This window comes from Triticum urartu, chromosome 6A (assembly GCF_056163025.1).
Source record: "Triticum urartu cultivar PI428250 chromosome 6A, HENAU_Tu73, whole genome shotgun sequence".
NCBI classification, from domain to species: Eukaryota; Viridiplantae; Streptophyta; class Magnoliopsida; order Poales; family Poaceae; genus Triticum; species Triticum urartu.
Window position 1 is genome coordinate 513,185,301 of NC_141878.1, and position 22,273 is coordinate 513,207,573.

Consider the following 22,273-nt stretch of genomic DNA (forward strand, 5'->3'; position numbering starts at 1 on the left):
TCTTACCGAAGCTTTCTTATCTTCACCATGGGTTGTCACAAGCATAGGTTCTTTTTATGCTTATTAGTGAACTTGTGAACCCATTTACTAGTTGTGTGTGGGAATGACAGGCCTTGCACCGTGTATCTCATTCTTTCAATACTATATTGATGCTTAATGCGCATCCACACATTAGTCTTCTCAAGTGCATTGCCTTGACTCACACACATAGGTTTTGGTTGAGCCTTTTCTTAAGTTGCCACTTTTACATGTTGCTCAACCATGTGTTTGTTGCAAGTGCTAGGCCTTGTTTCCTATATCCTCACTTGCACTTGTTGTAAGTTTCTATTGATTTTGGGGGAGCTATGATCCTATTTTGTGCACTTTGTATCCAAATACATCAATTCTTATGTGTGCACAAATCATGGGGAGCTTCTCTAGTTTCTTTAGAACACTCCTTTGCTCAAATCATAATTTCCTTTATTCATGTGGCTCATAGGATCCTTGGTCTAGTTGGTTCAATTGATATCCTCTGATTTCTTGCTTCAATTGGTATATTTTGATTGCTTGATTGCTTGTTTCTCTCTTTGTGGCATACCATTCTTTTGCATTCTTTGGGCCTCAATATAGTCTGTCTTCCTCCAAGTATTTACCGTTGGATATGTGTACTGTATTCCACTCTCTTGTTGAGAAATACACAATTTATGGAGGAGCACAATTTATATTGGCATTCTAAGCTTTTCTCCCATTTTGGCAATCGATGCCAATGGGGGAGAATTTTCAGAGAGTTTTGTTGAGAAGTTTAGAGAGTTATTTCCTCTTGCTCTGGTGTTGTTCGTAAGCATCTGCATCTCATACACATGTATTATTGGTTGTTGCATTGCATAGTGATGCATAATTCGTTATATAAACTCTCTTGAAAGTGATTGTCATCAATTACCAAAATGGGGGAGATTGAAAGGACATGAGGTGCCCCCATGTGTGGTTTTGGTAATTGATGACATTCTCTATGGACTAATGGTTGCATTGATTTATATTTGAAGGATTTGTCCATAGGCATTTCTTGAAGTCCATGTGTTGGTTTCAAGGAGTTTATGAGTTGACCAAGGTGCTATTAAGGAATTATCGAAAGATTGGTCATGTGAGTATTGAGCTTATCGCAAGCATGTCTTGAAGAAGAAGATTATGTGATCATTCATGTTTACCTTCAAGACATCATCCAAATGAAGAGAGTTGGAAAGAGTCAAGGTTGATCAACACTAAGTATAGAGAGTGATTCAAGTTAATCATCACACAAAGCATAGAAGATACACCGAGTGGGATCAAGTGATCTCACAGCTTGGTAAGCATTGTCCACTGCGCTTTGTGTACTAACCCATGGTATTTGTGAGAGTTCTATGTGGGGTTAGGTTTGCTTCCATGGGCTTGCGTCAAGAGGAAGATCACATAGAACCCATGGAGGATGACATCAAATCAAGGTGTTGTGTTGTGCAAGTTCAAGTGGAGCATCATGAAGAAATCATGCTTGTAGCTTGCCGTCCATTATGGTGTCTATGGACTTGTGAAGATGTGCCAAAGAGTAGCTCACCCATAGTTGAGTATGGGGGAGCAATCAACTAGTCTTCATCGAGCGAACGCAATCAAGAAAGATGGTCCAACTTGAGGGAGTCAAGATCGTCATCATCTAGCTCAAGTGGACTTTGTGCAAGGCAAAGGTTTTCCCTTGATAGGTTTTATATTTTACCGGTCTCATGGTGATAGTTTGGAGACCGGGTTATAGGATCGATAGCCATACTATCAAGGGGGGCTCTCAAGTGAGTAGCTTGATCGTATAGTTCGTCGAGAGCTCAAACCATTGCATCCTTGCATCATCTTTCTTGATTCTTATTTGTTTTTTTCTTTTGAGGTTTTAGAGCTTGTGGTTATCTTCGTGACAAGCTCTAGTACATCGAAAACGGTTTTCATATGCTTCTTCTATTGCATTTTCGGTGTTGGTGGTTTTACTGGTCTTATTCGAGGAAGGGTTCTCTACATTTTCTCATAGGCATTTTCAAATTTCCTTCTTATAGCTATTTCTATAAATATTGTGTTAGCCCTTGTCGCTAGCTTTCCAACAAACTTGATTTCATTGAATTCGAAGCTCGTATGCGAAAGTTGTGGTTGTTTTAATCTTACCTGTTTTACATAGAGAAGTTGTACCGCCCCGTAGAGCGATTGTACCGGTTGACCGGTACTACCAGTGTTTGGAGCAGTTGTACTGCTCCAGAATTGGTCCAAAGGTTGTACCGGCCATGTACCGCTCTACCACCGGACTAGTTTCTGTTTTGGAGCGGTTCTTAGGAGGTTGTTGACCGGTTGTATCGGTTAGTTCACTTTAACCGGTACTACCGGTTCTATGGGCTTTTGTACCACTTAGGCCTTTTTCCTACGGGTTGGTTTTTCCACTGCTTTGATCGGTTGTACCGGTTCGTGCACCAGTTGTACCGGTCCTATAGTTTTCTGCACATAACGGGCAGATTTGTGCGGACCTATAAAAGGGGGTATTCTTCCCCATTGAAACTTATTCTTTGAGATCGTGTTCTTCCCCCATTGTTGACCTTCTTCGATCTTGCTATCTCTCAATCCCTCTATGGATTCTTGCTAGTTTTGGGGGGAAAAGAGAGAGGAGATCTAGATCCACATTTCTACCAATCACTTTCCCTTGGATCTAGATGTTGGAGTTCTTGGTGTTCTCCTCCTTGTTCTTCCTCTCATTTTCCTCCCTAGCATTAGTTGCTCTGGTGGGGTTTGGAAGATAAGGACTTGGGCACTCCGTGTGCCCTTGCCATTGCATTTGGTACATATGTTTGAGTTCTCCACGGTGATATGTGGAAGTTACAAGTTGAGAAGCTTATTACTCTTGGGTGCTTGGTACCCTTGAGCTTGTTCCTCTTGGGTGCTTGGGTGCCCTAGACGGTTGGTGGTTGAGGGAGTCCTGGATTAGAGGGTCTCCAGACAGCCGGACTATATCCTTTGGCCGGACTATTGGACTATGAAGATACAAGATTAAAGACTTCGTCTCGTGTCCGGATGGGACTCTACTTGGCGTGGAAGGCAAGCTAGGCAATACGGATATGTATATCTCCTCCTTTGTAACCGACCTTGTGTAACCCTAGCCCTCTCCGGTGTCTATATAAGCCGGAGGGTTTTAGTCCGTAGGACAACATACAATCATACCATAGGCTAGCTTCTAGGGTTTAGCCTCTCTGATCTCGTGGTAGATCGACTCTTGTACTACCCATATCATCAATATTAATCAAGCAGGACATAGGGTTTTACCTCCATCGAGAGGGCCCAAACCTGGGTAAAACATCGTGTTCCCTGCCTCCTGTTACCATCCGCCTTAGACGCACAGTTCGGGAACCCCTACCCGAGATCCGCCGGTTTTGACACCGACATTGGTGCTTTCATTGAGAGTTCCTTTGTGCTGTCGCCAGAAGGAAGGATGTCTCGTCTCGTGTTTAAAGATGGTACTACTGTTGGGGGAGCTTTGGCTGTCGGCCAAACTCTCCGGCTAGGCGGGTTCATCATGACCGCCTGCACGGCCGCCGCGCCGACGATGAATTCTCGGGTCATCGAAAACAGCCTCCACGTCAATTCGGCACTCGCCGAACAGATGGATCCAATGGAGCTCTCCTCCTTAAACGAGCTCTTTGATCGCATCGCCGCCTTTGGAGTCGCTATGGACTACGATCGGATTGGGCTTAAACCCGATCAAAGGGAGATTAACTCTCCGCCGGTCACCCATCATATTGCAGTGGTGGAGGAACAATGCGGCGACCTTTCCTCTATCCTGAGGACCAAATATGTCCGGATTCCCGAGCTCTCCGAGCCGGACGCCCGTTCATGGGAGGACAACATCCAATCCCTGAACTTAGAGTCAGGCAGCGGGCCAGGATTATCGGGTCACACCCCGGAACCAGAAATTTCAAAATTGGAAATTCCTCGGCCCCGGGATCCCAGATCAGGTGAGGGTTCGGATCCAATTCCACCCACCCACCCAAACATAAACGATCTTTCCCACATCTGGCAAGAGCCCCAGGAAACAGTACATCACTATTGGGCCAGATTCCTCCTTGCGATGAACAAGGTTAAGGACTGTCGCGAGGAAGACGCAATCCTATTTTTCTGCAATAATTTCACGGACAAGGGAATCCTTAACGTCATAAGTCGCCGTGAGATAACACGCTTCGCTGACTTGGCGTCCATAGTACGAAAGTACTGTGCGATGGAAAGTGCCTAGAAAACCGAAGTAAACTTTTGGGATAATCCGGCCCTGAATACAAACCCAGTCCGAAATAAAAGGGTGCATTATCACAATACACCCGGGTTAACTACCAAAAAGCAAAAACCCTCTCTGGGGCAAGGAACCGTACTAGAAGGATGGCTCAACGGACCCTGCAAAATTCATAGTACGACAGATACAATACCAACACACAGCCTTAGAGCATGTTGGATACTCCAGCAGGTGGCCAAAAGTGGTGAGGATCTACTTCTCCCGAATACCACAGAGCACCATCCCATGGACAACAATACGGTGTTAACAGTGTTCGAGACCTTTGCGTCAAATAATAGGCGCAAGCGAACACTCCGCAACATGGCCGAAATCTACCACGTAGCAGCAACAAATCCATGGAGTGACACGGCTATTACCTTTGATGCCAGTGATGAACCCAAATTCCGAACAGCCCAAGCACCAGCCACACTGGTCCTCAGTCCAATCATGGACGGCTTTCGACTCACCAAAGTACTCATGGACGGCGGAGCGGACTAAACCTCATCTATGAGGAAACTCTTCAAAAGATGGAAATAGACTGGAACCGCATCGAGCAAAGTAGCACAACCTTTAGAGGAATTATCCCCAGTCGGGAAGCACGCTGTGCTGGGAAAATCACACTAGATGTGGTATTCGGCACGCCGGATAATTACAGGTCCGAAGAAACTACATTCCAAGTGGCCCCATTCAGCAGTGGTTATCACGCTCTTTTAGGATGGGAGACATTCACAATCTTCCAAGCCATACCCCATTACGGGTACATGAAGCTCAAGATGCCCGGGCCCAATGGAATCATCACTCTCGCCAGCGATCCGGACACAGCACTCCGCGCCGAAAACAAAACAGCCGCATTGGCCCTCGAGGCATTATCCGAAGCCCTCTCGGCCGAGGAATTAAGTACGCTACGATCCACAGTGGACAGGGACGACGTGATACTCGACAAGAGATCCAAGTCCACCTCTTTTAAACCAGCGGATGAAATAGTCAAATTCCAAGTCCACCCAATGGACCCTACAAAAACAGCCTCCATCGGGGCACAGCTAAGCCCCGCCGTGGACGCCGCGCTATGAGAGTTCCTGTGCGAGAACTGGGACATATTCGCCTGGCATCCCTTAGGCATGCCAGGAATCCCCCGCAGGCTGGCCGAGCATAGCCTCAATATCCTAAAGGGATTCAAGCCGGTCAAGCAAGCTCTTCGGCGTTTCTCCGAACCTAAGAGACAGGCCATGGGAGAGGAACTAGCCAAGTTATTGGAGGCCGGATTCATCAAAGAAATAAAACACCCGGACTGGCTAGCAAACCTGGTGATGGTACCAAAGAAGGACAAATCCTGGCGCCTTTGTGTCGACTTCAAAGACCTCAATAAAGCTTGCCCAAAGGATCCCTTCCCCCTCCCACGCATCGATCAAATCATTGATGCTACTGCAGGACACGAGTCATTGTGTTTCCTCGACGCATACTCAGGTTACCACCAAATCAAGATGGCGGAGTCCGACCAAGCCGCAACGGCATTCATCACACCATACGGTCCCTTCTGTTTTAACACAATGCCTTTTGGGCTCAAAAACGCCGGCGCAACATATCAGCGCATGATTCAGACATGTCTAGAGAAACAAATCGGCAAAATAGTAGAGGCATACATAGACGATGTGGTCGTCAAAACCAAACACGTCGACTCTTTGATAGACGACTTGAGGCTCACATTCGACAACCTCCGAACATATGACATCAAGCTCAATCCGGAAAAATGCGTTTTCGGCGTACCAACCGGAAAGCTCCTGGGATTCATTGTCTCTAGTAGAGGTATTGAAGCTAATCCGGCCAAAATCCGAGCGTTGTCATAGTTGGATACCCCAACAGACTTCAAACAAATCCAGAAGCTAACTGGATGCGTGGCGGCTCTAAGTCGCTTTATCTCCCGCTTAGGAGAAAAGGCTTTACTCCTTTATCGCCTCCTTCGGTGCACCGAACACTTCGAGTGGATGGACGCGGCCACAGCCGGATTGGAAGAAATGAAGGCCATTCTCGCAACCAACCCGATCCTGGCCGCACCAAACGCCGGCGAACCAATGATGTTGTACACTACGGCAACTCATCAAGTTGTAAGCGCGGTGCTCGTTGTCGAACGAGAAGCGGACGGACACAAATTCCCTCTTCAGAAGCCAGTATACTATGTATCCACCCTCCTCACTCCATGCAAATCACGGTACCCGCATTACCAAAAAATAGCATATGCGGTATTCATGGCATCACGGAAACTGCGACACTACTTTCAAGAGTGTTCGATTACAGTAGCCTCGGAAGTGCCACTTAATGATATTATCAACAACCGTGACACTACGGGCCGGATTGCCAAATGGGCCATTGAGCTCCTCCCATTTGACATAACATACAAACCTCGCCGAGCCATTAAATCGCAACTACTGTCCGACTTCGTCGCCGAATGGACGGAGGCTGAACTCCCGAAAGAGTACGGCGCATACTCCAATTCGATCATGCACTTCGACGGTTCTAAAATGCTGGCCGGTCTAGGGGTTGGCGTCGTCCTGACGTCCCAACCGGAGATACTATTCGGTACATACTGCAAATATGGTATACAGATTCCAACAATGCAGCTGAATACGAAGCTCTGTTGCATGGTCTTCGGATGGCAGTCTCCATGGGCATTCAATGCCTGGAGGTGCGTGGGGATTCAAACCTCGCAATATCCCAAATAAACGGAGATTTCGACGCCAAGGATCCGAAAATGGCAGCCTATCGAAATGTCGTCCTCAAAATGTCAGCTCGGTTCGAGGGACTCGAATTTCACCATGTGGCTCGGGAAAACAATCAGGAGAATGATATCCTCACCCGCATCGGTGCAAAATGCGACGCGGTCCCCCCAACATATTTCTGGAAAGGCTCTTCAAGCCATCCGTAGCATGGGAAGGGGACACCAGTAACAACAGTCCGGACCTGGCCAAAATACCCGATACCGAACTCTTTGACACAATCGGAGGCTCCGCCACCGAAATAACACCTTCAGCCCATGAAATAATGGCCATTATTGCCTCGTGGACAGAACCATTCCTGGCCTACCTAACCAGACAAGAACTTCCGGAGGACCAAAATGAGGCACGCTGCATAGTGCGGCGATCCAAGGCCTACAGGGTCCATGAGGGAGAATTGTACAAGAAAAGCACTACCGGAGTCCTTCAAAGGTGCATCTCCGAAGAGGAAGGGCGGAATCTTTTGGCAGAAATTCACGCCGGACTCGGCGGCCATCACGCTGCAGCCCGGGCTCTTGTAAGCAAGGCCTTCTATACATGATTCTATTGGCCAATGACCCGGGCAGATGCACAGGACTTGGTCCAATGTTGCGCCGGTTGCCAGCTCTTTGCAAATCAAAGCCACATGCCACCCACCGCCCTCCAAACAATCCCCATTACATGGCCCTTTGCGGTCTGGGGGCTTGACATGGTTGGACCCCTCAAAGGGGGAACCCACAAGAAAAAATACTTATTGGTCATGGTAGATAAATTCACCAAATGGATAGAGGCCAAACCGGTTAAAACAACCGAATCCGGACTGGTGATAGATTTCATATCTGGGGTTGTACACCGTTACGGCGTCCCCCACAGCATCATCATTGATAACGGCACGAACTTCATGGCCGACAAGGTAAAACTCTAGTGCAGCAAAATGGGCATCAAGCTCGATTATGCTTCAGTCTATCACCCACAAACCAACGGTCAAGTCGAGCGAGCAAACGGTCTTATAATGAGCGGCATTAAACCCAGATTAGTACGTTCCTTAACGGAGTCTGACACGCACTGGGTATAGGAGCTCGACTCCGTACTCTGGGGGATGCGGACCACGCCGAATCATTGTACCGGATATACACCATTTTTTATGGTGTACGGCGCAGAGGCAGTCTTGCCCTGTGACATCATTCATGACTCACCTCGAGTGCGCATGTACGAAGAAAGAGAAGCCGAGCTCGATCGGCAGGACAATCTGGACACCTTGGAGGAGGAGCGCGGCGTAGCCACATCCCGTTCCGCATTTTACCAGCAATAGGCTCGCAGATACCAAAGTAGAGAAGTACGGGCCAAAACTTATAACGTTGGTGAACTAGTTCTACACCTGCCGGATAAGAAAAAGAACAAGCTCGAGCCCAAATGGGAAGGTCCCTTCGTTATTGACCAAGTTCTGGCCGGTGGAGCGTACCGACTGTGGGATGCATTGACTAGTCGACTCGAGCCGAACCCATGGAACGCGGCCAGGCTCCGAAGATTCTACGCCTAGCACCGGACTCTATGTTAGTCACCTCCCTTTGTCCATTTTCTGCATATGCATCATCTGTCTTGTTTCCCTTTCTTTCTTTCTCTTATCTTTTCACTAGGCCTTCAATGGTCACCTTGCGCCTCACTTGTACATTACAGATGCGCTAGCTGCACTATCCATACCAGGGGGCTTCTTTCATAGAAGCTTAAATTATTTACCTGGGCCTCACGCCCAACACATGTGTTATACTTCCGCATGTACCTTTTTTCACCATTATATGCATCGATATGACTTAAGTTTTGGCCAAGCTAGGCTGCCTGGCTCTTGTATTTATGCCCTACGTTCCCGTTAATTCGGCTAGGGCATAAGGGGAGCACCTCTGCGATTGTTACTACCAGGTCAGCCGGATGTGTACCTCAGACTGGGTGAAGCCGAAAGCTAGCACTCTTAAGGGAATATTCAGTCGGTGAACAAAAGATGACTTTTATTTATTACCCATATCTGCCCCCACATGTTTTTTCTGCGTTTCTTATCACAGTCCGGACATGCACTTTAGGGCATGCTTACCCAGGGAAAGGAACCCTTAACGGAACTATTCTCCCTGGAAGATGTTTCTTACTACCCATGTAATATAACATAACTAGTTGGGCACTTGTCTGATAAAGCACTAATGACCCCTACGCCTGGTCTCCATGCATACCCCAGTTCTTATATAACTGAGCGGGTATTCGGATTCACTCCGGACTATCGGGCCCGGAGGTTGAAGTGAAAAGGTCCACAATGACAAATGATCTACAATCCGGCTAGAAGGCATTATACATGTCACTGTAATTACATGGTCATGCAGACTGACTAAACTCCTCTTCTATACCATCCCACAGGCGGTCTAGCTTACAATCCTGTTGGGAATACTTTGCTGGTAATTCTACTTGCCCATAAACTAAGCTAACGGGGATCTCTTTTCCGTCGGGCCCCACAGGTCCGACCTCGGCCATGTGATTTGGGTCTGCCTTGGTATACCGAGTCTTCACCATGGCCCAGGCCTCTCTGGCACCCTGTCGGCAGGCCAATATCTTCCATAATCGGAGGCGCCGCCGTGCTCCCTTCAGCTTCTCCATAAGCTCTGCAATGCCCTCTGGCAAGGAGACAGATGGCCACAAAGCCTGGGCAACACCTTGCATCACCTGTCGAACTTGTTCGTGCAGATGTGACAACTCGGACAGAAGATCACCCGCAGACCTGAGCATTTCCTCCGCGGGACGACTCGTCAGCATACCTACAGACATAACACTGTTAGTCGACTTCTTCGCCGAACTCCTTTAGTAGGATTCGTTCAAGCACTTACTAAAAATGCCGCGCCGAAGCCGCTTATTCTCCTTCTCGGAGTCCGCAAGCTGGCACCGAATGTCTTTTAGTTCAACATTCAGCTTAACATTGGCATCTTGGATACTATTTTTCTCCAGCACAACCTTACTCAGCACACGTTTGCCAGCCTCTAGCTGTCGCATAACATTCTGGTCCCCCGGACTTTCTCCCGACTCATCTGCAAAATCAATTGTTAGATCTGCAAACACCCCACACACTATATGGTAACCACCATTCTTTAAAGTAAATGTTACCAGTGGGAGCCTTTTTCTGTTCCTGCAATGCGGCAAGAGCGACCCCCAGTTGGGTCTTGCATTCCTCCAGCTCCTGGGACAGCCTAGTATTCTTCTTTGTAAGAACCTGCACATTATAGATGATCCTTAAATCAGTTCTGCTAACTGTTTCAAGTCTCAGGGGCTACTGATACATATAAATCATCAGATTTACTCACCCGTACATCCTTTACATACTGATCAGTGGCTCTGGCTAGACCATCTTGAGCAGCACGGAGGTACGCCTCCCCATAATTGAAGGCGTCTAACGCCTCTGGTGAGAAACAAGCGTCGCAGAGTACGGCCCGGCGGCGCCTATGATTCATGGCGCTTTCCAGTTCTGAGTTTGTGGCGGACAATCTATCCGCATCCTCTGTCGGGGGATTATCCGGCGCCTGCCCCATATTGCCTTCCGCCTCTATGTCCGGTCCTGGCACCCGACTGGTGGAAGCTTGATTGGCAGCATCGCCGGACATATTCCGGCGAGCGTTCATTCTGTTAAAGAAATGCGGGCGTCATTACATTTTGAGAAAGATGACAACCACGGAGCAGGGTTTTTCCTATACCTTTGCGCCGGCGTCTCCGTCCTGACCGCCTTCCTTTTTGGCCTACCCGGCCTCGGCACCTCTTGTTGACGAGTTGCCGCGGGTTCGGTAGTGCGTCCCGAATGCCTTCCCTGTAAAAGATGCCATGTATATATGGTGGGTGAAGAGCCTAAAAGGGGATCCTAGTTTTGGAGTTGGGATGTTTTTATTTTTCTTAACTGCGATGCAGGGAGCAGTCCGGGATAGTCGGCCGTAATGGCCACCGGGGCATCGTCGCAGCTTAACTAATAAAACTGTCGGTCTATCAGTTCCACGGAGATAACCGGATCTTCTTAGAGTCCGGAGTCGATGGCCCGGTCAGGGTCCTCTGGTTGTGGAGAAGGGCTGCTGACCTCCTTTATGGCTTTTCGCAGTTCCTGCCGCAAGGTGGCAAGGTGAATACTTACGACTAAGAATGCGGGAAAAATGGGAGTAGGGAAATATAACTTACCCAGCTTGGAGGATTGTACATAGAGAATCCATCCCGTGGCTTGATGCGGGTGAACTCCTCTTCCTCGCCCTTGAATAGTTCGGACAGAATCTTCGCTAGAGCGACAACATTGTCCGGACCCTTACGCCCGCAGCGGGTGGCGTCATCCGCCCCGTTATAACACCACAAGGGGTGCCCACGATATTGGAGTGGCTGCACTCCCCGCATTATGCAAATCGACATAACTTCGAATATTATCAATCCGGATCGAGCTAGTGCTTTGATCCGGTTCATCAGATAGAGGACTTCTCCATTGTCTTCCGACTGGGAGCTCCGTGGGCGCCAACTTCGGCGCTTCTTCAGAGGAGCATTGTTGAACTCGGGTAGACCCCGCCGAACAGGGTCCGGAAGAGGGACGTCCTCTATATAAAACCATTCCAAAGGCCAGTCTTCGGACGGCTTCTTTGGGGTACCGGACAGGTATCCGGTATCGGTGATGCACCATATTTCGGCTCCGCCCACTTGATAAAGTGATTCCCTCTGTGTGCGAGGGACAAGGAAGAATAGCCTTTTCCACAGCTCGAAGTGAGCCTCGCAGCCCAGGAACAACTCGCAGAGAGCAACATAGCCGGCGATGTGTAGGATGGAGGTCGTAGAACTCTAGGAGCCCGCGGAGGAACGGATGGATTAGAAATCCGAGTCCCCTTAGTAAGTAAGGAACAAGGCAAACCCGTTCCCCCATGGAGGGACAGGGAAAGTTCTCCGCTTGCTCCCCGCCATTGTAGGTGGCGAGCCTGGCTTGAACAGGCACCATGTATGCCGAAGGGAGAAATCCCTTAGTCTGCAGCTCGACTAATCGACTGTGCGGGACTGTACACCTCTCCCAATCACCGGGCTTAGGGCTACGAGGGCGGGAGGAGGAGCTGCGGAGGTCGGCCATGCTGAAATGGATCTTTCCGAAGCACGCTCTGATGAATTTTCGCTAGGGGAGGATGATATGGATTGGATCTAAGAATCCCCATCCCTTTAATAGACAATTATTTATCTGGCTAGGGGGGCGAATGTAAAAACGCCCTGGCACCTCGTATTCATTCGACGCGTGGGAGATAACCCTTATTGGGCACAGAAGCCAAGAGGTTCAACATTTATGGAGCCGGACACTGCCTACGAACACTTGAAAGTTGGAGAAGAACCCGCCTTGCAATGCCGAAGACAACACTGCGCGCTGGACTCATCGTCATTGAAGCCTGGTTCAGGGGCTACTGAGGGAGTCCTAGATTAGGGGGTGTCCGGACAGCCGGACTATATCCTTTGGCCGGACTATTGGACTATGAAGACAGAAGATTAAAGACTTCGTCTCATGTCCGGATGGGACTCTACATGGCGTGGAAGGCAAGCTAGGCAATACAGATATGTATATCTCCTCCTTTGTAACCAACCTTGTGTAACCCTAGCCCTCTCTGGTGTCTATATAAGCCGGAGGGTTTTAGTCCGTAGGACAACATACAATCATACCATAGGCTAGCTTCTAGGGTTTAGCCTCTCTGATCTCGTGGTAGATCTACTCTTGTACTACCCACATCATCAATATTAATCAAGTAGGATTTAGGGTTTTACCTCCATCGAGAGGGCCCAAACCTGGGTAAAACATCGTGTTCCCTGCCTCCTATTACCATCCGCCTTAGATGCACAGTTCGGGACCCCCTACCCGAGATCTGCCGGTTTTGACATCGACGGTGGTGTCCGGAGCTCAATCATTGTGGTGTAAAGCTCCGGGCAAGCGTCGCGGTCTCCAATTAGGTTGTGGAGATCACCCTGAGCAATTTGACAGGTTTCGGTGACCGCCCCCAAGGGTTGCCATTTGTACGGGTTCGGTGACCGCCCTCAAGGGTCCCTTAGTGGAATCACGGCATCTTGCATTGTGCGAGGGCGTGAGGAGATTACGGTGGCCCTAGTGGCTTCTTGGGGACCATTGTGCCTCCACACCGCTCCAAACAGAGATTAGCATCCGCAAGGGTATGAACTTTGGGATACATCATCATCTCCACGAGCCTCGGTTATCTCTTACCCGAGCCCTTTACTTATGCAATTTACTTTGTGATAGCCATATTGTTTCTTGTCATATATCTTGCTATCACATAGTTGTTTATCTTGCTTAGAATAAGTTTTTGGTGCACATAGGTGAGCCTAGTTGTTGTAGGTTTTGTGCTTGACAAATTAACCGCTAGGTTTATTCCGCATTTGTTCAAGCCTAAATAGTAATTATTTTAAAGCGCCTATTCACCCCCCCTCTAGGCGACATCCACGATCTTTCAGACACCATCACCAACAAGAACGTGAAGGTCAAGTGCTCAACACAAACAACCGCTCAACGACTTCACCATCTCCCTTGGCATCTTAGCCAAGCAACTTCAAGGCATCTTCGCCTACGGACATACGGCATCTTCGCCAACAAGCACCCCAAGACTACGCTCAAGAGAAGCTCCCCAAGCTCAAGTCCATGACTTCCACGAGCTACTACGACCTCGACACCGACCACGAGATTCCTTTCTATGGGACTCAAGAAACCGAGGAGTATCTTGAGTGGGAGAGCCTCATGGACGACTACCTCAAGCTACATCAAGTTCCTCTCGAAGATCAAGTGAAGTGCACCTCAACGAACTTCCACGACTATGCTTCCACATGCATGGAGGTTTCACTCACCTTCGAAGAGCTATGACATGAGTTGGCCCAAGATGAAGAGAGCTTTGCGGCGAGAGTTTGTGCCTCCAACCTACACGGAACAATTTCTATGCCAATTGGAGAACACCACCCAAGGATCCAAGTCCATTGACGCGTACTTCAAAGAGATGAAGAATGCCTTGCGACGAGCCGGTGTGGACAACCTGTTGGGGATATTACTACTGGGCGTAAACCGGCGTATCTGGGCCGGGTTAACTTCATCAGTAGTTAAGTATGTTAAAGCCCATGAAGGTGGATGAGGGCTTAAATCCCATGATCGGTTTAAGGCCTGTAGCCGTAAACCGGCGTCGGTATGTAAACTTGTATTGTAAGTTAGGAATAAGTAGAGACCAAACCGAACACGTGTATGAGACAGTGTTGGGACTCTGTAAACCGACGGGCGTCACCCATGTATATAAGGGGACGACCCGGCGGCGGTTCATGGATAGACAACAACTCGAGACTTAGGCGAAGCTTGTTTGCTCCTTAGTCATCGAAACCCCATCAACTCCATCACAACTAGACGTAGGATTTTACCTTCATCGAAGGGGCCGAACTAGTATAAACTCTCTTGCGTCCCTGTGTCCGCTTTAACCCCTTCAAGCTAACCCGTTGCGATGGCTCCCCGACTAAGTCCTTTCACGAGGACATCTGCCTTGACAAAACCACGACAGTTGGTGCCCACCGTGGGGCCATCGCACGATGGTTTCAAGTTCTTGGAGGGCCGCTTTGAAGGACTCGAGGGCTACGCTGTGGGCCGGATGACTAAGACTCGTCGCGGCAAGCTCTACATCGATGATGCAGGCTGGGGCCCCGAGGCTGACTCAGTTGAGTACGGGTACTGGGTCCCCTTTGGTGGCATACACTTTTTCATCGGCAAGATCGGTGAACCGGGCCCTGAGCCGGACATCTGCACCGACCTCGTCGAAACGGCTCAGCGTGCGTGATCCGCCCGGGTTAAACCGGCCGTGAAGCGTGCCTTCGTGGGAGTCATCCATGGAGGAAGTTATGAAGATGGATCGGAATCTCGTGGCGAGACCGTCGTTTATTCCGGCGACGAGTCATCAACCGGAGAAACCGAATCTCTATATCAGCTACAAGATGGCCAGATTGGGGGCTGTTCCGATGGCGACAGTATTCCGGACCCCTCTGATCTACCCAACCGAGTTGGAATATTCATGGCCGGCACAAAAGCAGTGCTTCATTCTTCGACCGCTGCGCCAATAACCTCCGGTTCAGTAGCGGCGACAGCCGCCAGGACAGGAAGCTCTGTACGCCCGCCGGCTCAAGTTCTATCAGATCTATTTGATGCATAGGCTGTGCTTATGGCAGAAGCTAACCCGGTGGATCAGGACGTCCACGACGCGGAGATTGCAAAGGTGAAGGAACAGATCACCCAGGCCAAGGCGGACCTGGCAGCTGAGAATGCCAGGATGACCGTAGAGCGGGCCGCTTTAGACGCGCAAGCCTACAGGCTCATGTTGGACCAGAACGCGTCGCATGAAGTCATGAAGAGGAAGTACCGATCCTGTTTGCCTTCGGTTTTCGAGGCCAGAGACCTTTTCAACACCCCAGGAGCAGGAACCAGTAATCCGCTGGAGGGAAACCGGGCGGAAGCTCCTGGGACCGGTGCGCCGGTTCAGCCCCGTCTGATGGATCTGCCTCGTCAAAACACTGTTATACCTCAGGCTATTTCAACACCTCTGGGTCACTACTCCAACCCGATGGACAATCTCGTTGCCGCTGCTGCACGGCTGGAGGCCATTCCAATTGAGGTGACTCACCGCAGGCGGTAGAGACGCGACGGGTCAAGGAGCTTCTTAGGACAGCTTTGGTCCAACAGGAAGCATACTCGTACAGCTGCGGCCAGATCCACTCGACCCCTCGTCCAAGCCGGAGCTATAGCAGGCGTATGGATGAACCGGCGGTGTCAAGTAATGAAAAACGTGGAGCACCCCGCGGCAACAACCCGGCGGGTGGTGCTGATAACGCTCAGGAAGTGGTGGACTGGGCCCGAGCGCGCAGGGAGGCCAAGTTAGCTACACAATATCCGGCTCGGCAGCTTACGCCGGTTCGTCCAACTATCTCGGTCGAACCTGGTGTTACTTCTAGTTCTTTGGGGGTGCCTTGCCTTGTCCCCGCTTTACGCAATGTGCGCCTGCCCAAGGATTTCAAAGGCCCGCGCAAGGTACCAAATTACACGGCGGATCAACCTCCAGAGACATGGGTAGAGAGCTATGAGATGCCCATGGAAATGCTTGATGTGGATGATGTGGCATGTGCGAAGTACTTCACCATGATGCTCGAAGGAACGGCCCGTACTTGGTTAAAAAGCTTACCGGCCAATTCTATCAGTTCATGGGCCCAATTACGAGCCCGGTTTATGAGTAATTTGAAGGATACATGTAAGCAGCCTATGTCGATAGTGGACTTAGCTGCCTGTGTCCAGGAGGAAGGAGAATCGACGACTCATTGGGTGCGCCGGGTCTCGCAGGTTCTGCATTCATCAGACCGCATCAATGCTGACACCGCGGTTATAACCCTAGAAGGCAATTGCCGGTTTGGGCCCCTAAAGCTGAAATTAGGACGGATGAAGCGCCATTGCACTGACATGGGGACCCTCATGGCTGCCTTGGTAAAGTATGCTGATTCTGATAGTACCAAGGATCCCGAGTCTGATGATGACAAGACAGGGAAGGGAAAGAAGAACAGCAACTCCAAAGGTCAACAGCACCACTCGGCAGGCAACAGTAACGGAGGCAAGCGTAAAGCGGATGGCAACATGGACTTCGTGGCTAATACCAACGCGCAGGACAAGGGTCAGTGACGCAAGGGTAAACCGCCGAATCACAGTGGAGCGCCTAACCCTAACCCGGACCGCTTAAATTATCTATTGAACCAGCCTTGTCCAAAGCATGGGACGAAGGAGGTGCTAGCAAACCACCTTTGGAAGGATTGCTTCATTATGCAGGAGTTCAAGAACTCTAATTCTTTCTAGTATGATCACGGCTCCGGCGGTGGCTCAGGATCCAGGCCGGGATACGGTGGAGGAAATTCCGGTTCAGGATTTAATGGTAACCCGGGCAGACATAACAATCAAAATAATCAGAACAACTAGGGTGGTTACAACCAGCAGCAGCAACAGTCGGGTTACCAGAGCAACCCAAAGGAGTTGAATAGTGGGCAGTACCATGTTTTCACCACTAGCTTGGACAAGCGAGACCGAAAGGTTCATAGGCGGGCAGTCAACTCTGTTGAACCGGCCGTGCCCCGTTATCTACGCTGGTCTGAACAGCCAATCATATGGAGCAGAGAGGATCACCCTCCCCAGGTTGATAATCCGGGTCAGTTGGCTCTGGTGGTGGCGCCTCAGGTGGGAGGTTACAAGTTCACCAAGGTGCTCATGGATGGAGGGAGCAGCATTAATATCTTGTACTATGAGACCTTCCGTCGTATGGGACTAACAGACAAAAATCTCAAACCGTCCAATACGGTGTTCCATGGTGTGGTACCTGGCAAGTCAGCATATCCTGTTGGTAAGATAGCTCTGGAAGTGGCCTTTGGAGATTATCATGATTCCAGGTCGGAAACATTGACGTTTGAAGTGGTGAAAATCCAAAGTCCATATCATGCCCTGTTTGGGCGACCGGCCTACGCCAAGTTTATGGCACGGCCCTGTTATGTGTATTTGCAGCTCAAGATGCCGGGTCACAGGGGGACAATAACGGTTCACGGAAGCCGTAAAATCGCTTTGGAGTGCGAGGAAGGAGATGCGGCCTACGCCGTGTCGGTTTGTGCCACCGAGGAGCTGAAGTATTATAAGGACAATGTTGATCCGGCGGACATGACTCCATTAAAGAAGCCAACTATGGAGCATGATCCGGCCCTGAAGTTCAAATCGGCAGCTGAAACTAAGCTTGTTGACTTCGTTCCAGGCGATTCGTCCAAGCAGTTCAGCATCAGTGCCAACTTGGATCCGAAATAGGAAAGCGCGCTCATTGAGTTCATCCGTGAGAAATTGGGACATTTTTGCATGGAAGCCCTCTGACATGCCAGGTGTACCGAGGCAACTCGCTGAGCACACCCTTAATGTGGATCCTAAATACAAACCGGTGAAACAGTTCCTCCGCCGGTTTAACGAAGAAAGACGCAAGGCGATTGGAGAAGAGGTAGCCAGGCTCTTAGCAGCTGGCTTTATTATTGAAGTTTTCCACCCTGAGTGGCTTGCCAATCCGGTGCTGGTCCTTAAGAAAAACGGCACCTGGCGCATGTGTGTGGATTACACAGATCTTAATAAGGCTTGTCCAGCAGATCCTTTTGCCCTCCCCCGTATTGATCAAATTATTGATGCTACGGCGGGTTGTGAGCGTTTGAGTTTTTTGGATGCATATTCTGGCTATCATCAGATCAAAATGGCAGTTAAGGACCAGGAGAAGACGACATTCATAACTCCCTTTGGAGCCTTCTGCTATGTGTCTATGCCCTTTGGGCTCAAGAGTGCCCAGGCAACTTATCAACAGTGTGTACAAAATTGTCTTCACAAGCAGATTGGCTGTAATGTACATGCTTACGTGGATGATATCGTGGTTAAGTCAAGGGAGAAGGAGACTCTGGTTGACGACTTGAAGGAAACCTTTGATAACCTGAGGACGTACAAGATGATGCTTAATCCGGCCAAGTGTGTCTTTGGTGTACCGGCAGGCAAGTTATTGGGTTTTTTGGTGTCCAACAGGGGAATTGAGGCTAATCCGGAGAAGATCACAGCCATCACCTCCCTGGCTAAACCGAAGTGTATCAACGATGTTCAACGCCTAGCAGGCCGGGTTGCCGCGTTAAGCCAGTTTATCAGCCGCTTTGGTGAGAAGGCAATCCCTTTGTATCAGATGTTGAAGAAGACGGATCAATTCGTCTGGAGTTCTGCTGCTGACAAAGCATTTGAGGACTTAAAGCGACAATTGGCCAATCCGCCTGTGCTCGCCGCTCCCATGGACAAGGAGCCATTGCTGCTATATGTTGCTGCTAATGCTCGTGCGGTCAGTGTGGCTATTGTGGTGGAGCGAAAAGAGGCAGGCAAGGAGCATCCGGTTCAACGCCCGGTCTATTATATCAGCGAGGTACTCATTGAGTCCAAGCAAAGGTATCCGCATTGGCAGAAGCTGCTATATGGAGTTTTTATGGCAAGCCGGAAGCTCAAGCAATACTTCCAAGGGCACCCCATTACGATGGTCAGTTCTGCTCCCTTGGGGGATATCATCCAGAACTGGGAAGCGACTGGCCGGATTGCCAAGTGGGCTATAGAGCTTGGGCCGCAGTTGAAGTATGTGCCTCGGACGGCGGTTAAGTCTCAAGCACTTGTTGATTTCATCAATGATTGGACGGAACTGCAAGCACCTGAAGAAAAGCCGGATCACACATATTGGACCATCCATTTTGACGGATCCAGGCAATTGGAAGGCTTGGGGGCTAGAGTCGTATTAACTTCCCCACGAGGTGATAAGTTTTGTTATGTTCTCCGCTTAATGTTCCCTTGTACTAACAATGCAGCTGCGTATGAAGCCTTGCTCCATGGTCTCCGGATGGCTAAGGAGATGAATCTAAGTTGAGTTAAGTGCTTCGATGACTCGGACCTCGTGGCTCAACAAGTGTTTGGCACTTGGGATTCCAAGGACCCACTCATGGCAGCATATCATCGTGAGGTGGATATTGTTGCACGTCACTTTAAAGGCTATCAGGTGGACCACGTGGACCAACAGAAGAATGAAGCGGCGGACGCTTTAAGCCGGCTGGGCTCTTAGCGCAAACCGGTCCCGCCCAATGTTTTTCTGGATGTGCTGCACAACCCATCTGTCAAACTCCCTGGTGAAGTGGATTTGGCTATTCCTGATCCGGAGGCTCAATTGGTGGCAGCTCTTCATGTCATTCCGGAATGGACGCTTCCTTACCTGGCGTACATGAACCAGGGTGAGTTACCAGAGCATGAGACTCTGGCCCGACAGATAATCCAGCGGTCCAAGTCCATGACTATTGTCAATGGCGAGTTGCATCATTGCAGTGTATCAGGGGCGTTTCAACGCTGTGTGTCTCCTGAAGAAGGCTGTGAAATTTTGCGTGAGATCCACGAAGGAGATTGTGGTCACCACACCAGTTCCAAATCTTTGGTGGCTAAAGCGTTTCGCCATGGCTTCTATTGGTTAACAGCTCATGCTGATGCGGAGGATCTGGTCAGACGATGTGACGGTTGCCAAAAGTTTTCAAGACGTGCTCATGCGCCGGCTCAAGAATTGAGAATGATTCCAATTACTTGGCCATTTGCGACTTGGGGGCTGGATATGGTTGGGCCTTTCAAAAGGTCCAAAGATAAGAAGACCCACCTCCTGGTGGCGGTTGACAAGTTTACAAAGTGGGTGGAGGCAGAACCTGTTAGCAAGTGTGATGCGGCAACGGCGGTTCAGTTCATCAAAAAAGTGATTTTCCAGTTTGGCTTTCCACACAGTATCATCACAGATAATGGTACCAATTTGTCCAAGGGTGCCATGAAGGAGTTTTGCGAACGGGAGCACATCCGGCTTGACGTTTCATCAGTGGCACACCCACAGTCCAATGGTCAAGCAGAAAGGGCTAATCAAGAGATCTTGAGAGGCATCAAGCCCCGGCTTATGGTTCCTTTGCAGAGAACACCGGGTTGTTGGGTAGAAGAGTTACCATCTGTGTTATGGAGCATCAATACTACACCCAACAGATCAACAGGATACACACCGTTCTTCATGGTCTATGGAGCGGAGGCGGTTCTCCCAAGTGATATCCGTCATGACTCACCTCGTGTGGCGGCTTATGTTGAAGCGGACAACGAGACATCACGGCAAGACGCTTTGGACCTGTTGGATGAAGAACGTGACATAGCAGCCGCCCGCTCGGCGATTTACCAACAGGATCTTCATCGTTATCACAGTCGCCGAGTCAGAACCAGAACCTTTCAGGAAGGAGATTTGGTGCTTCGGCTCATCCAAGATCAGACTGATATGCATAAGCTATCCCCACCTTGGGAGGGACCTTTCATGGTCAGCAAGAATCTGCACAACGGGTCATACTATCTGATCGATATTCGAGAGCATAAAGACTCACGTACATCAGAGGAGGAGACCAACATGCCGTGGAACATAGCTCATCTTCGGCCTTACTATACCTGAGCCATTGGCTCTACTTATGTACATATTACGACGATGTATATATTATGATTAAATATAATAAACCGGAACCTCAGCTAAAGCGGGGTATCTGTTCTTTTACATCATGTGTGGTTACACGGAGTTGTTTTAAAGCGGCCTCCGGTTTACCCCTTGAGTTAGCTTTTCAAAGCATCATGTTATATCACTTGGGGGCTTGGTCGTGTCCGAACCAATGCAACACCTCTTGATAGGCGAGAGCCACCAGATCACTTGGGGACTTGGTCATGTCTAAACCAGTCACGCCTCTTGATCAGCCTAAGGCCACAGAATCACTTGGGGGCTTGGTCGAACCCGAACCATTGACACGCCTTTTGATCGGCATAAACGCCACTGTTTCATTTGGAGACCTGGCTGACTTGAACCATAGCTACACCTATCAGGGAGCTTGGTCGTGTCCGACCATGGTAACGCCATCCGATCGGCTCAAATAAAGCCTCTTTTTGCAAACGGTTTTATCATTGCCTTTGCTTCACATTTTTCTTTGATAGATATTTCTTTCTTTTTGTTGCGTTTTTTAAACCGACAAAGTTTTAAGCCGGCTCAAACTGTCAACTGACGGAACACGGTCCATTTTTAATCCGGAGACTATTTGCCCGGTTTGATTTTTTATAAACATCCTATTACGGAGTAACACGGTGTTTTTTTATAACCCGACACGATCTACATGGTAAATCGACATTATATATACAGGAGCTGTTATCTCCTCCAACAGTGTGGGTTTATAAACCTCCGCTTCAAGATTGGCCAAGCCAACTTCATGCCCAACGATGGCAGATTTTTTGTATTGCAGAAAATACTTTGGACAGTTCATCACCCAAAGGAAGAACAAGTTGCAGTAATTATGCACGAAGGCATACCAAAATCAAGAGTATCGGCTAGCCTATTACAAGGCAACACGGTGCCCAAAATAAGATCATTGTTTTTTCGCAAAGGAGAAGCAGTTTAAACCGGCTTCCGGTTCAAGCTTGGTCACCAGCCTGGCCTGATGGTTGTGGGTCATCCCGCGCCGCTTCAACTTCAGCTTCTCTACCCAGCGGCTGGAAATCAACAGTTGTCCAGTCGATTCCCATTAATGCTTGAAAGACAGCTTCATCATGGATCAGCAACGACGGTTC